Raw genomic sequence first — 10667 nt, 5'->3', positions numbered from 1 at the left:
GCAATTTCTATTCTATTAAGTGAAAGCAAAAAGAGCATGCAAAGCAACATTCAATTAGGTTAAGGCCCCTTCTTGCATCATGTGCACCAATCACCTCCTAGAATTACAAGCACCTCCATCCTGAGCATAGCAACAAATATTCGTGGCTTTCAGCTTCAAATTACTGCCTTAAGGCATCCCTGATCCTTATGGCCTCATGCTGTGCTCCTCTAATAGCCCTGGTCTCTGGCTGTTCAAACTCCGCCTCTGCAGTCCAGCCCTCAGTGAAGCTTTCACCCTTCTCTTCACAAATACTATGGGTGTATACAGCACGCGGCTATAAGCATAGGAATGTTGTCATGAGCCATGTCTAGCTTCCCATACAGGCATCGCCAGTGGGCTTTTAAATGGCGAAATGCACACTCAACTCTGCACGTGCTCAGCCTGTTGTTGAACCGCTCCTTGATGCTGTCAAGTTGCCCTGTGTATGGCTTCATAAGCCACAGCATTAAGGGGTAGGCGGGGTCTCCCAGGATCACAATGGGCATTTCAACTTCCCCTACAATGATTTTCTGGTCTGGGAAGAAAGTCCCTGCGTGCAGCTTCTTGAACAGGCCAGTGTTCCGAAAGATGCATGCGTCATACACCTTTCCAGACCAGCTTACATTAATGTCTGTGAAATGCCCAAGCTGATCCAGAAGTGCCTGGAGCTCCATTGAGAAATACCCCTTGCAATTAATGTACTTGGGAGGTAGGTGGTATGGTACCAGAATTGGAATGTGTGTGCCATCTATCACCACTCTGCAGTTAGGAAAGCCCATTTGTGCAAAGCCATCCACAATGTCACGCACATTGCCCGGAGTCACAGCCTTTTGGAGCAGGATGCGATTAATGACCCTGCACACTTCTATCAACACAAGTCCAATGGTTGACTTTCCAACTCTGAATTGGTTAGTGACAGATCGGTAGCAGTCTGGAGTAGCCAGCTTCTACAATGCAATTGCCACGTGCTTCTCCAGCGACAGGGCAGCTCTCATTCTCCTGTCCTGGCGCCGCAGTGCTGGGGTGAGCTCATCACACCGTCCCATGAATGTGGCTTTCCTCATGCGATAGTTCTGCAGCCACTGCTCATCATCCCGGACGTGTATCACAATGTGATCTCATCACTCAGTGCTTGTGGCACCTTAGAGACTAACCAATTTATTTGAGCATGAGCTTTCGTGAGCTACAGCTCAAGTAGCTCACGAAAGCTCATGCTCAAATAAATTGGTTAGTCTCTAAGGTGCCACAAGTACTCCTTTTCTTTTTGTGAATACAGACTAACACGGCTGTTACTCTGAAACCACTCAGTGCTTGTTTCCCAAGCCCAAAAGCAGCGTTCCACTGTGGTCAGCACCTCCTTAAATGCCACAAGCAATCTCGTGTCGTAGCTACTACGCGTGGCGAGATCAATGTCTCACTTCTCTTGCCCTTGTAGTTTAAGGAATAACTCCACTGCCACTCATGATTTGTTGGTCAGAGCGAGCAACATACTGGTCAGCAGTTCGGAATCCCGAAAGAGGCAGGGCACGCAGTACACAAACCGTGGAAAGATAGTGCCAAATGCGGACGGAAGCACAAGGATTGCTGGGATGCAAAGCAGTGCATCACAGGGCCTTGGGACAGGACCCACGATGCCCCGCAACCCCCTCCCACAAGTCTTTGTGGCAAAAGAGAAAGAGGTGCTCTGTGGGATAGCTGTCCAGAGTGCGCCGCTCCGAATAGTGCTGCAGGTGTGAACATGCTATTGCGCAGGCAGCTGTCAGTGTGAACACACAACAGCGGTTTTCCTTCTGCGCTCTCTGAGCGGCTCTCTAACTTTGTCAGTGTAGAGGTGCCCTTACTCTGGGTATTTACACTGGAGTTATAAATAATCTTACAACTGGAAAAATTATGTGTTTAGTGGATTAGGGGAGATGCTCTGGGCACCCTGCTGGCTCATGTGCTTGACTACTGCTTTCTGAAGAAAGCTTTCCTTATTGGAGTTTCCAGTGGGGTACAGTGTTCCCATCTGCTACTGCTTTTTGTTGCCTGATTCTCTTTCTCATAAGCTGAAAGCTCTCGCTAACTTCCTTTCCCAGTTCTACAACACCAAACTTATTTTCAAAGTGACTTAGAGGAGGAGAATATACTTTTTTTTCCTTCTGTGTAACATATAAGGAATGCTTGAAATTCCCACACCATTATAATAAAAAGAGATGGTGGTGGATGGTAGCTTTGTTGGGTTTTCTTTACAAATATCAAATCTTGTCTCCCCTATGTTTGCTTAAAAATTAGAGAACTGAAGCCTGGAGCTCTGTCAACTCTCAATTTAGGTGCATAGTAGCAGGCTCTTGAATCATTGCCTTACATATTTGCAAGGGGGTTGAGTTAATTAACAAAAACAAAATTTTGAACTAAACCTATCTTTGTGTCTCAGTTCAGCTTTCATGTCATCATCCTGTTGTTCAGCAAAACCAGGGGAGATAAGCCTGATATTTTTAGTGCACCAAAAAGCCATGCTAAAATAGTCTATTACCTGGATGCTTCCACTATTGCAATCAGCTGAGAAATATTTAAATGTCATTATTTTAATAGTAATAGGCTTCATTATTAGCATTCAGGTGAGATGGGTGTGCTTAGTGCTGTTGTTCAGTTTGCTTACTTGAAAGGACTATATTGGTATACCTCTTACAATTCCATAGAAAACCTTAGGGAGATCCCAAATTCTCAGAATTTATGGATTTTTTTCCCTTTCCTGTGAATTTTTCCTTTTATAGTCATGTATCTTAAGATAGCATCCATGTGGATTGATCTTCCATGGGAGGCTGCTGACAGCACATATACTATCTCAATTAAAAAAAGAAAATCTAAACCAGTACTTATGATTGTTTGTTTGCTGACCTCTTTCCCTCGCTCTCCTTTTTACTCCTCTGAAGAATGTTGTCATTCATGGATAGTTTGAAATACAGTAGTTGCTGGGTTTGGGCATTTAAGCAAGTAGGATAATGTATCTCCAGGACAGCTGTTTTTGATACAAATGCTATCCAATTACAAAGTCTAACCAAAACATTTCAGGCAATGATGGGGAGTATGCAGTAGATGGCTCTCTTCTCTGGGAGACATATACTTGCCTGTTCCCAGTCCCAGACTTCAGTTGTTTCTGTCACCAGTAGGTGGAGTATCAGTGCCCTTACTGGACTGAGCAAAAGAGAAAATGGACTAGACCACACAGAATTTTGGCTTTTGTTGCACAAGAGACCAACAGCTCGCACTTGGTTTGTGTCAGCCCTCCAAGAACTGCAACAATGGTTCAAAAAAGAGCTAGTTAAACTCATATAGGATAGGTCCATCAATGGCTATTAGCCAGGATGGGCAGGGATGGTGTCCCTAGCCCAGAGGTCTCAAACATGCAGCTCGCAGAGTTATTTCCTGAGGCCTGCCATAGCTCCCCTGCCTCCGCCCCCTCCCCCCCCCCCGAGTGCTGTGTCCCCGCTCCTCTGCCTACCTCCCAGCACTTCCCGCCACCCAACAGCTGTTTGGCGGCACTTAGGACTTTCCAGGGGGGAAGAGCGGGGATGGAGCACGCTCAGGGGTGGAGGTAGAGAAGAGGCGGTGGTGGGGATTTGGGGAAGGGGTTGGAATAGGAGCGGGGAAAGGGTGGGAAGAGGTAGGGTGGGGCCTCATGGAAGGGGTGGAGTGGGGGCAGGGGCAGAGCAGGGGGCTTTTGAATCTTTATATGAAAAGGTGACAGTGATGTCGCCCTCAGGCCAATGTACTAGTCCTCTTGTGGCCCTCGTGGTGATTTGAGATTGAGATCACTGCCCTAGCCTCTGTTTGCCAGAAGCTGTGAAAGGGTGATGGGATGGATCACTTGATGATGACCTGTTCTGTTCATTCTGTCTGGGGCACCTGGCACTGGCCACTGTCAGAAGATAGGACACTGGGCTAGATGGACTTTTGATCTGACCCAGTACAGGTTTCAGAGTAGCAGCCGTGTTAGTCTGTATCCACAAAAAGAAAAGGAGGACCTGTGGCACCTTAGAGACTAACCAATTTATTTGAGCATAAGCTTTCGTGAGCTACAAGTACTCCTTTTCTTTTGACCCAGTACAGTTGTTCTTATGTAACATGCATGGCTCTTCTAGGAGCTCCAAAGCTAGGAAGTGCCCATGCTGCCAGACTTCCACAGAAAGCAGCCCACCAGTGTGGTTTTCCTCCTCTTGCTGGCTGCGTTGGAGCTGGGGGGAGGTGTAGAGGAATGGAAGGGTTTTTCAAAGCAAAACAACAAGGTGAGGGCCAAGCATTATGTGTTTTGCTAGGAGAGTAAAGAGCTTCAAGCCCTGCCTGTGAAGAACTACACCTGATTTTTTCCCCAAGGCAAAGCCATTGTTAGAACGGTTCTGTGCTTTATACAGAAGACAACGCCATCCTTTCACCTAAACCAGGATATCGTATTGCTGTCCTGCTCCAGTCTCCGTAACCGTTTTGAAACTCGGACCCACTATCTGATTCTTACAGGACTGCTATGAATCTCTTGAAAGGGCTGTAGGACTGCACAGAGTTCAGGTCCATTCTCTTCAACTGGATAAAGCTCCTTGTCAAGGAACTACTTTTCAGCTCAAGCAAACAAGTCCTGATGCTTTCAAAGTCCAAGTTGAAAGTTGGCTCTGTCCTGGGTGGCAAAGTTGTGTGCATCATTACTGGAGATATGCGAGGCAGCCACCAGGAATATTTGTTTACATTTTCTAAATACCATCAATTCATGCATTTTTCAGTAAGAAAGTGCTTCTCTCTAACGTATGGCACAGCACTCTTTTGGGAGATCAGAAGTATCTAGGTTTGCCAAAACAATTGAAGAGAGGGAAATTTGCCTTTGTTAAATTTTTTTCCCCAAGAAGTCTATGCAGTGTGACTGTGTATATTAAATTTCTGTTTGTTTTTGACATTTCAAGTCAGAGTTGTGAATTGCTTTGAACTATGGGAGTCAGTAAGCCCCTTCTATACAGGGGTTGACATCACCAAAAGGTCTCAATGGACTGTCTCCACCTTCTGGCAGGGAGGAGCTGTGCAGACTAGCACAGAAGATCTGGAAAAAAGAAAATGTTCCTCTTTTTGCCCAATACAATTTGGTTAATTGTGCTGCATAATTTGTACATTGCACCAAGCAATATCAGACTCCTTGGTGTCCCTTCTCAAATGCACTTTTTCCACCTACTGTCCTATCCTTAACCTCCACTTTGATGTCATTCTGCCCTGAGTCCCCACATATTTCAATACTTTTTTTTAAAAAATGCATTACATAACTGTACATAAATCTTTAGTTATTGTAACCCTTGACCTCCTATGCCCCTACTTCTTGCCCCTTTGTCATCCCTTGTTGTGGTGATATCTGGTTTACACTGCAAGCTTCTCTTGGGAAGGACTGAACATCTCTTAATTGTCTGCAAAGCATCAGTGGTTCTGAACTAATAGTAATGGCTTGTCTACACTTACAATGCTACATCACCAACCTAGCACTGTTTACACCAGGGGTTAGGTCTGCTTAACTACATCACTCAGGGATATGGATTTTTCACACCCCTGGGTGATGTAGCTGGGTGCAACTAACTATTTAGTGTAGACCAGGCTTTAGTCATGGTTGCAGTAGTCAAAGTTCAAATTCATCTAGTTGCCAGTTGGCTATGTTCAACATTTGCTCTAAAGCAGTGATACTCATACTTCAGGGGCTCAGGAGCTAACTTAGCCATCAATACGATTTGAGGACTTCAATAGCTCAGACATAGGTGAGAGGTTTTTCGCAGGAGTGGGTGGGTGAGATTCTGTGGCCTGCGTTGTGCAGGAGGTCAGACTAGATGATCATAATGGTCCCTTCTGACCTTAGTATCTATGAACATTACCCAAAAGAGCCACAGTAGTGTGAATTCATGGTTTAATTTACTATATCTATTTTTTCTCAACAGCAAAATAACTGACCAAGTATTATTATAACCAACTACAATTGGTTAATAACATAGTAAAGGCATCCTGATTGGTTAATGACTTAGATTGGTTAATAATTAAATTGCAGTGTTTAAGGACTTGGCTACATTTGCAGATATAGAGCACTTTGAGTTAAAGCAGCCTTCGGAAAGCGCAGTAGGGAAAGCGCTGCAGTCTGTCCACACTGACAGCTACAACCGTACTGGCATGGTCACACTTGCAGCACTTGCAGCAGCATTGGGAGCGGTGCATTATGGGCAGCTATCCCAGCGTTCAGGTGGCTGCAATGGGCTTTTCGAATGGTGGGGGTGGAGTGTGACAGGGAGTGTGTTGTGTGTATGTGGGGGAAGAGAGTGGGTTTTTGGGGTGCTGAGAGTGTGTCAGCATGCTGTCTTGTAAGTTCAAATCCCCCCCCGCCTCTGTCTCTCTCACTCACTCAAAGCAAATATAAATGTTTGCTTTTTTCTCAGTCCAGATAAGCAGCCGCTGTCTGAAACTGAGCTTTGAAAGGGCACTTCTGCATTCCTGCAGCCGATTTCACAGCAATGGGAAGAGTGGCCACTTGGCTTAAGGGGATTATGGGATATTTCTGGAGGTCAATCAGAGCGCAGTAATGTAACTCCTTATTCACGCTGGGGCATCTCAGGCAATACGCATCAGACATTATTCCTCTCACTGAGGTGGATTACCAGGAGCGCTCTAGCCAGGGAGTCAGAGCGCTCTACGTGCCTTGCCAGTGTGGACGGGGAGCGAGGAAGAGCGCTCTGGGTGGCTTTATTGCGGTATAACGTGCAAATGTAGCCAAGCCCTTACTATCATGTGCTGCAAAGAGCTGCAGGAGACACATTAAAGAGCCACTTGCGGCTCCCGAGCCTCAGTTTGAATATTGCTGCTCTAAAGTATCCTTCAGCAAGCACATAGTGGATAATCAAATTCAACTGTGGCCATAATACCTGCTAATGGGTGATCTGGGCCTTTTAGAAGAGTTCAGGTACTGGCTGTGTGTAACTGTGACTAGTCCTTGATCAGTAGACTACCACAAGGCTTGCTGAGAGAGGAAGTGGGAATAAAACCAAACCATATTCTCAATGCGAGACTTTTTTCTAATATCTTCTCACAAGTGCCAATTTTTATAAGAACCATTCTGAGAAATCTGGATGATAAGAGCTATGCTATGAAGTAGATGTGAATACATATTAAGTTGTATATAATTTAGAGATGGAGAAGATCTCTCAGAGACTGTTTTTGTATGTATTTGTGCATTAGCTAGCACAGCAGGGTCCCAGTCCTGACGGGCCTCTCAGAGCTACTGTGATGTAAATATTAAGTAGAAATAATAAGTAATCTGAAATGCTCACAACCACCAGTGAAGAATTGTTCCCTACAGTATATTATCTAGTGCTTCAAACAAACCTAGAACTAGGAGTAACCTGAATATTGCTGCAATTCTTGGTTTTAAGAGCCATCTATCACAAAGAGAAAAGGAGTACTTGTGGCACCTTAGAGACTAACCAATTTATTAGAGCATAAGCTTTCGTGAGCTACAGCTCACTTCCTCAGATGCATATCGTGGAAACTGCAGCAGGCTTTATATATACACAGAGAATATGAAACAATACCTCCTCCCACCCCACTGTCCTGCTGGTAATAGCTTATCTAAAGTGATCATCAGGTGGGCCATTTCCAGCACAAATCCAGGTTTTCTCACCCTCCACCCCCCCACACAAATTCACTCTCCTGCTGGTGATAGCCCATCCAAAGTGACAACTCTTTACACAATGTGCATGACAATCAAGTTGGGCTATTTCCTGCACAAATCCAGGTTTTCTCACATCCCCTCCACCCATGCATCTGAGGAAGTGAGCTGTAGCTCACGAAAGCTTATGCTCTAATAAATTGGTTAGTCTCTAAGGTGCCACAAGTACTCCTTTTCTTTTTGCGAATACAGACTAACACGGCTGTTACTCTGAAACCTATCACAAAGATACACTCACCTGAGTGGCAAGACAGACCGGAGTATACAATGGGACTGTGTGTGGCTCTGTTTAAGGCTGATAATATGCCTGAGGAGTTTGCACTTGGTGGACTTGGTTGGTGAAATCTAAGTTTTCGAACTTATGACCAGTTTGGGGTTTGTGCCCTGTTTTTTTTTTTAAATAACAGACTGCCCTGAGATTGGTCCTCATGCTCTTGTGGGAGCATCACAACATGGTGGAGCTTCCCAAATTGTATTGGATCCATTGATGGGACCCATGTGCCTATTATTTTCCCACCACCAGGCCTTAGAATTTGTCCACAGAAAGAGATACTTTCTCCATGATGATGCAAAGTCTGGTTGGTCACCAATGTTAATGTGTGCTGGTCTGGAAAGGTCCATGACACCAGGATCTTAGACACTTATTCTTATTTTATGCAATGAAAAAATGAATTTTTCCTGCCAAGACATTAATAATATTGTGATTCCCCCCTGTCATTCTGGGAAACATAGCCAGCTTACCCTCTGCTTCTCTGGCTTATGAACCCTTTAATAAAGCACTTGGATAGGAGAAAGGAGCTGTTTAACTGTACCCAGAGTAGCTGCAGAACCGCAGTGGAGTGTGTATTCTGAAGGTGGAGGTGTCTAATGATAAGACTGGATGTTTCTGAGAAATAACTGCCTTGTGTTATAGCTGCTTGCTATGTTTTCCACAACATCTGTGAGAGTAGGGGGGAGAGAGGTAGGCTTGTGGTGGTTCTCCTTGTTATGGGGGATAAAATAGCATGGGAAGGGCCTGCCCTTTGTAGCTGGAGGATTTAAAAGGGGCTTTCAGTATCCTGTGTTCTCAACCATCTGCAGAACACTACTAGGTTGCAATGAGCAACAGTGTTCTCCAGAGGTTGGTCTGCTTCTGCATCATGCCTAGCATCTTTTCCTGAATGACCCTTTTTCTGTCCATACGTTTCCTTGATGGCTCCCTATTCTTATTCCAGAGCATGAAACCTTCCCTCCACTCTTCTGTCTTTTTGGCCCTCTGCTAGGATGCTGTGACAAGGTCAGCAAATATGTCCTTCATCCTCTCTCTTTGCCAGGTGTTCAGCAACTGATAATGCCTCTCTCTGTGAGGTCTGTGGTGCATCAGGTGCCAGGAGAAGAGAAAAATCTTACATTATTAGCTATTGTCCCAATACTAGTGTTCAGGGCAAGAATGAAAATATATTGCTTTTTTTCTCCATGTAGAATTCCTTTTCCTTCTGCTCTTCCCAGGCCACATCTACACCACAGCGGCTACAGAGGCATAGCTTCGGCACTGCAGCTACACTGCTACACTGACAGAAGGGGCTTTTCCATTGCTGTAGTTAATCGCCTCTCTGGGAGGTAGTAGCTAGGTCAACAAAATAATTCATTGTTCTTTGCAAGCTGCTCCTGTCTCAGACCTGACAAACTCACTACACCTAATACCCTGTTTTTATGGTATTTATCCATAAAGGATAGTATGTGAGGTCTCTACTGAAAGCTTGTAACTTAAAGATATTCATAATCATTATGAGATGTGTTTATGGGTAATATTTAAGGAATAATGCAATTATATTAAGAATTATGCTCTTATCTTGGAGTGAAAGTGCATCAGCAGGAAATATGTCTTGGTCATGGCCCATTCAAGCGGAAAGGAGTTGTTGGGGCCCTCCCTGGCTAGCTGATGCTCATGCTCATGATGCTCAAAGCTCATGCTCAAATAAATTGGTTAGTCTCTAAGGTGCCACAAGTACTCCTTTTCTTTTTGCGAATACAGACTAACACGGCTGTTACTCTGAAACCTGATTATATAATGTATTGCTCAATTGTCTACCTTTGCACCAATCTGGAGAAGTCAATGGAAAGCCATCAAACACAAACGATAAACATTAAAACCATTTGGAAAAGAACAGGAAAGCTTTGACAGGGAGGGGATCTGTGAATAAAGACAAAAGACAAAAGATTCAGTATATCAGAGGGTGGAGAAAGACACTCTATTCTGGATCCATTCTCTGAGATACCCTGATGAGTGGGGGTGCTTCATGAAAAACTGGGTCCTCCTATATAATGCCTGCATCTGTCATTTTCACTCCATGCATCTGAAGAAGTGGTTTTTTATCCACAGAACTGTTGCCAGCACAGAGTGCCCGAGGCAAGCAACAGTTGGGTTTGTTGTCCGGTGTGCGTCGCGCCAATGACCACAACGGGGTGGAGAAGCAGAAAGTTTTATTTGAAGCTTCAGATAGGGCGCAGGGAGACTGAACTGTCTTAAATCCTACAGCCCCGCATGCAGATTCCAGTATACATTTTATACCTTTTTTTATTTTACTATATAAGCTTATGCAACTAATTATTTGTTGCCCCGTACAATACCGTAGCCAATCAGCTAAAGCAGTCAGTTATGTTATTTCTTAGTAGCATTGCCCGAGCCTTGCTTTATTTGGTTCTATTTGTTACTGGTTTTTGCTACACATTTTTGTCTTATTTATACGTTTCTTAGGCCGAAGCTGGCCTTGGCTAGCGAGCCATGTGCAAACCTGTCTGTTTGTGTGCTAGCTTCCTCATAGTCGGACAGGGTCACAAAAAGTTCAAGGAGCGGAGGGGCTTCAGTTTGCCTGGGCCTAGAGCAAGAGGGCTTCCTCGACACTCGTGGTCTTCCGCCCTCCCGAGTTACCTAGAGTAGTGCCCAGTGTCA

Source organism: Lepidochelys kempii, chromosome 2, assembly GCF_965140265.1.
Source record: "Lepidochelys kempii isolate rLepKem1 chromosome 2, rLepKem1.hap2, whole genome shotgun sequence".
Lineage (NCBI taxonomy): Eukaryota > Metazoa > Chordata > Testudines > Cheloniidae > Lepidochelys > Lepidochelys kempii.
The sequence above is the reverse complement of the archived record's forward strand: the minus strand, read 5'-3'. Positions refer to the sequence as shown.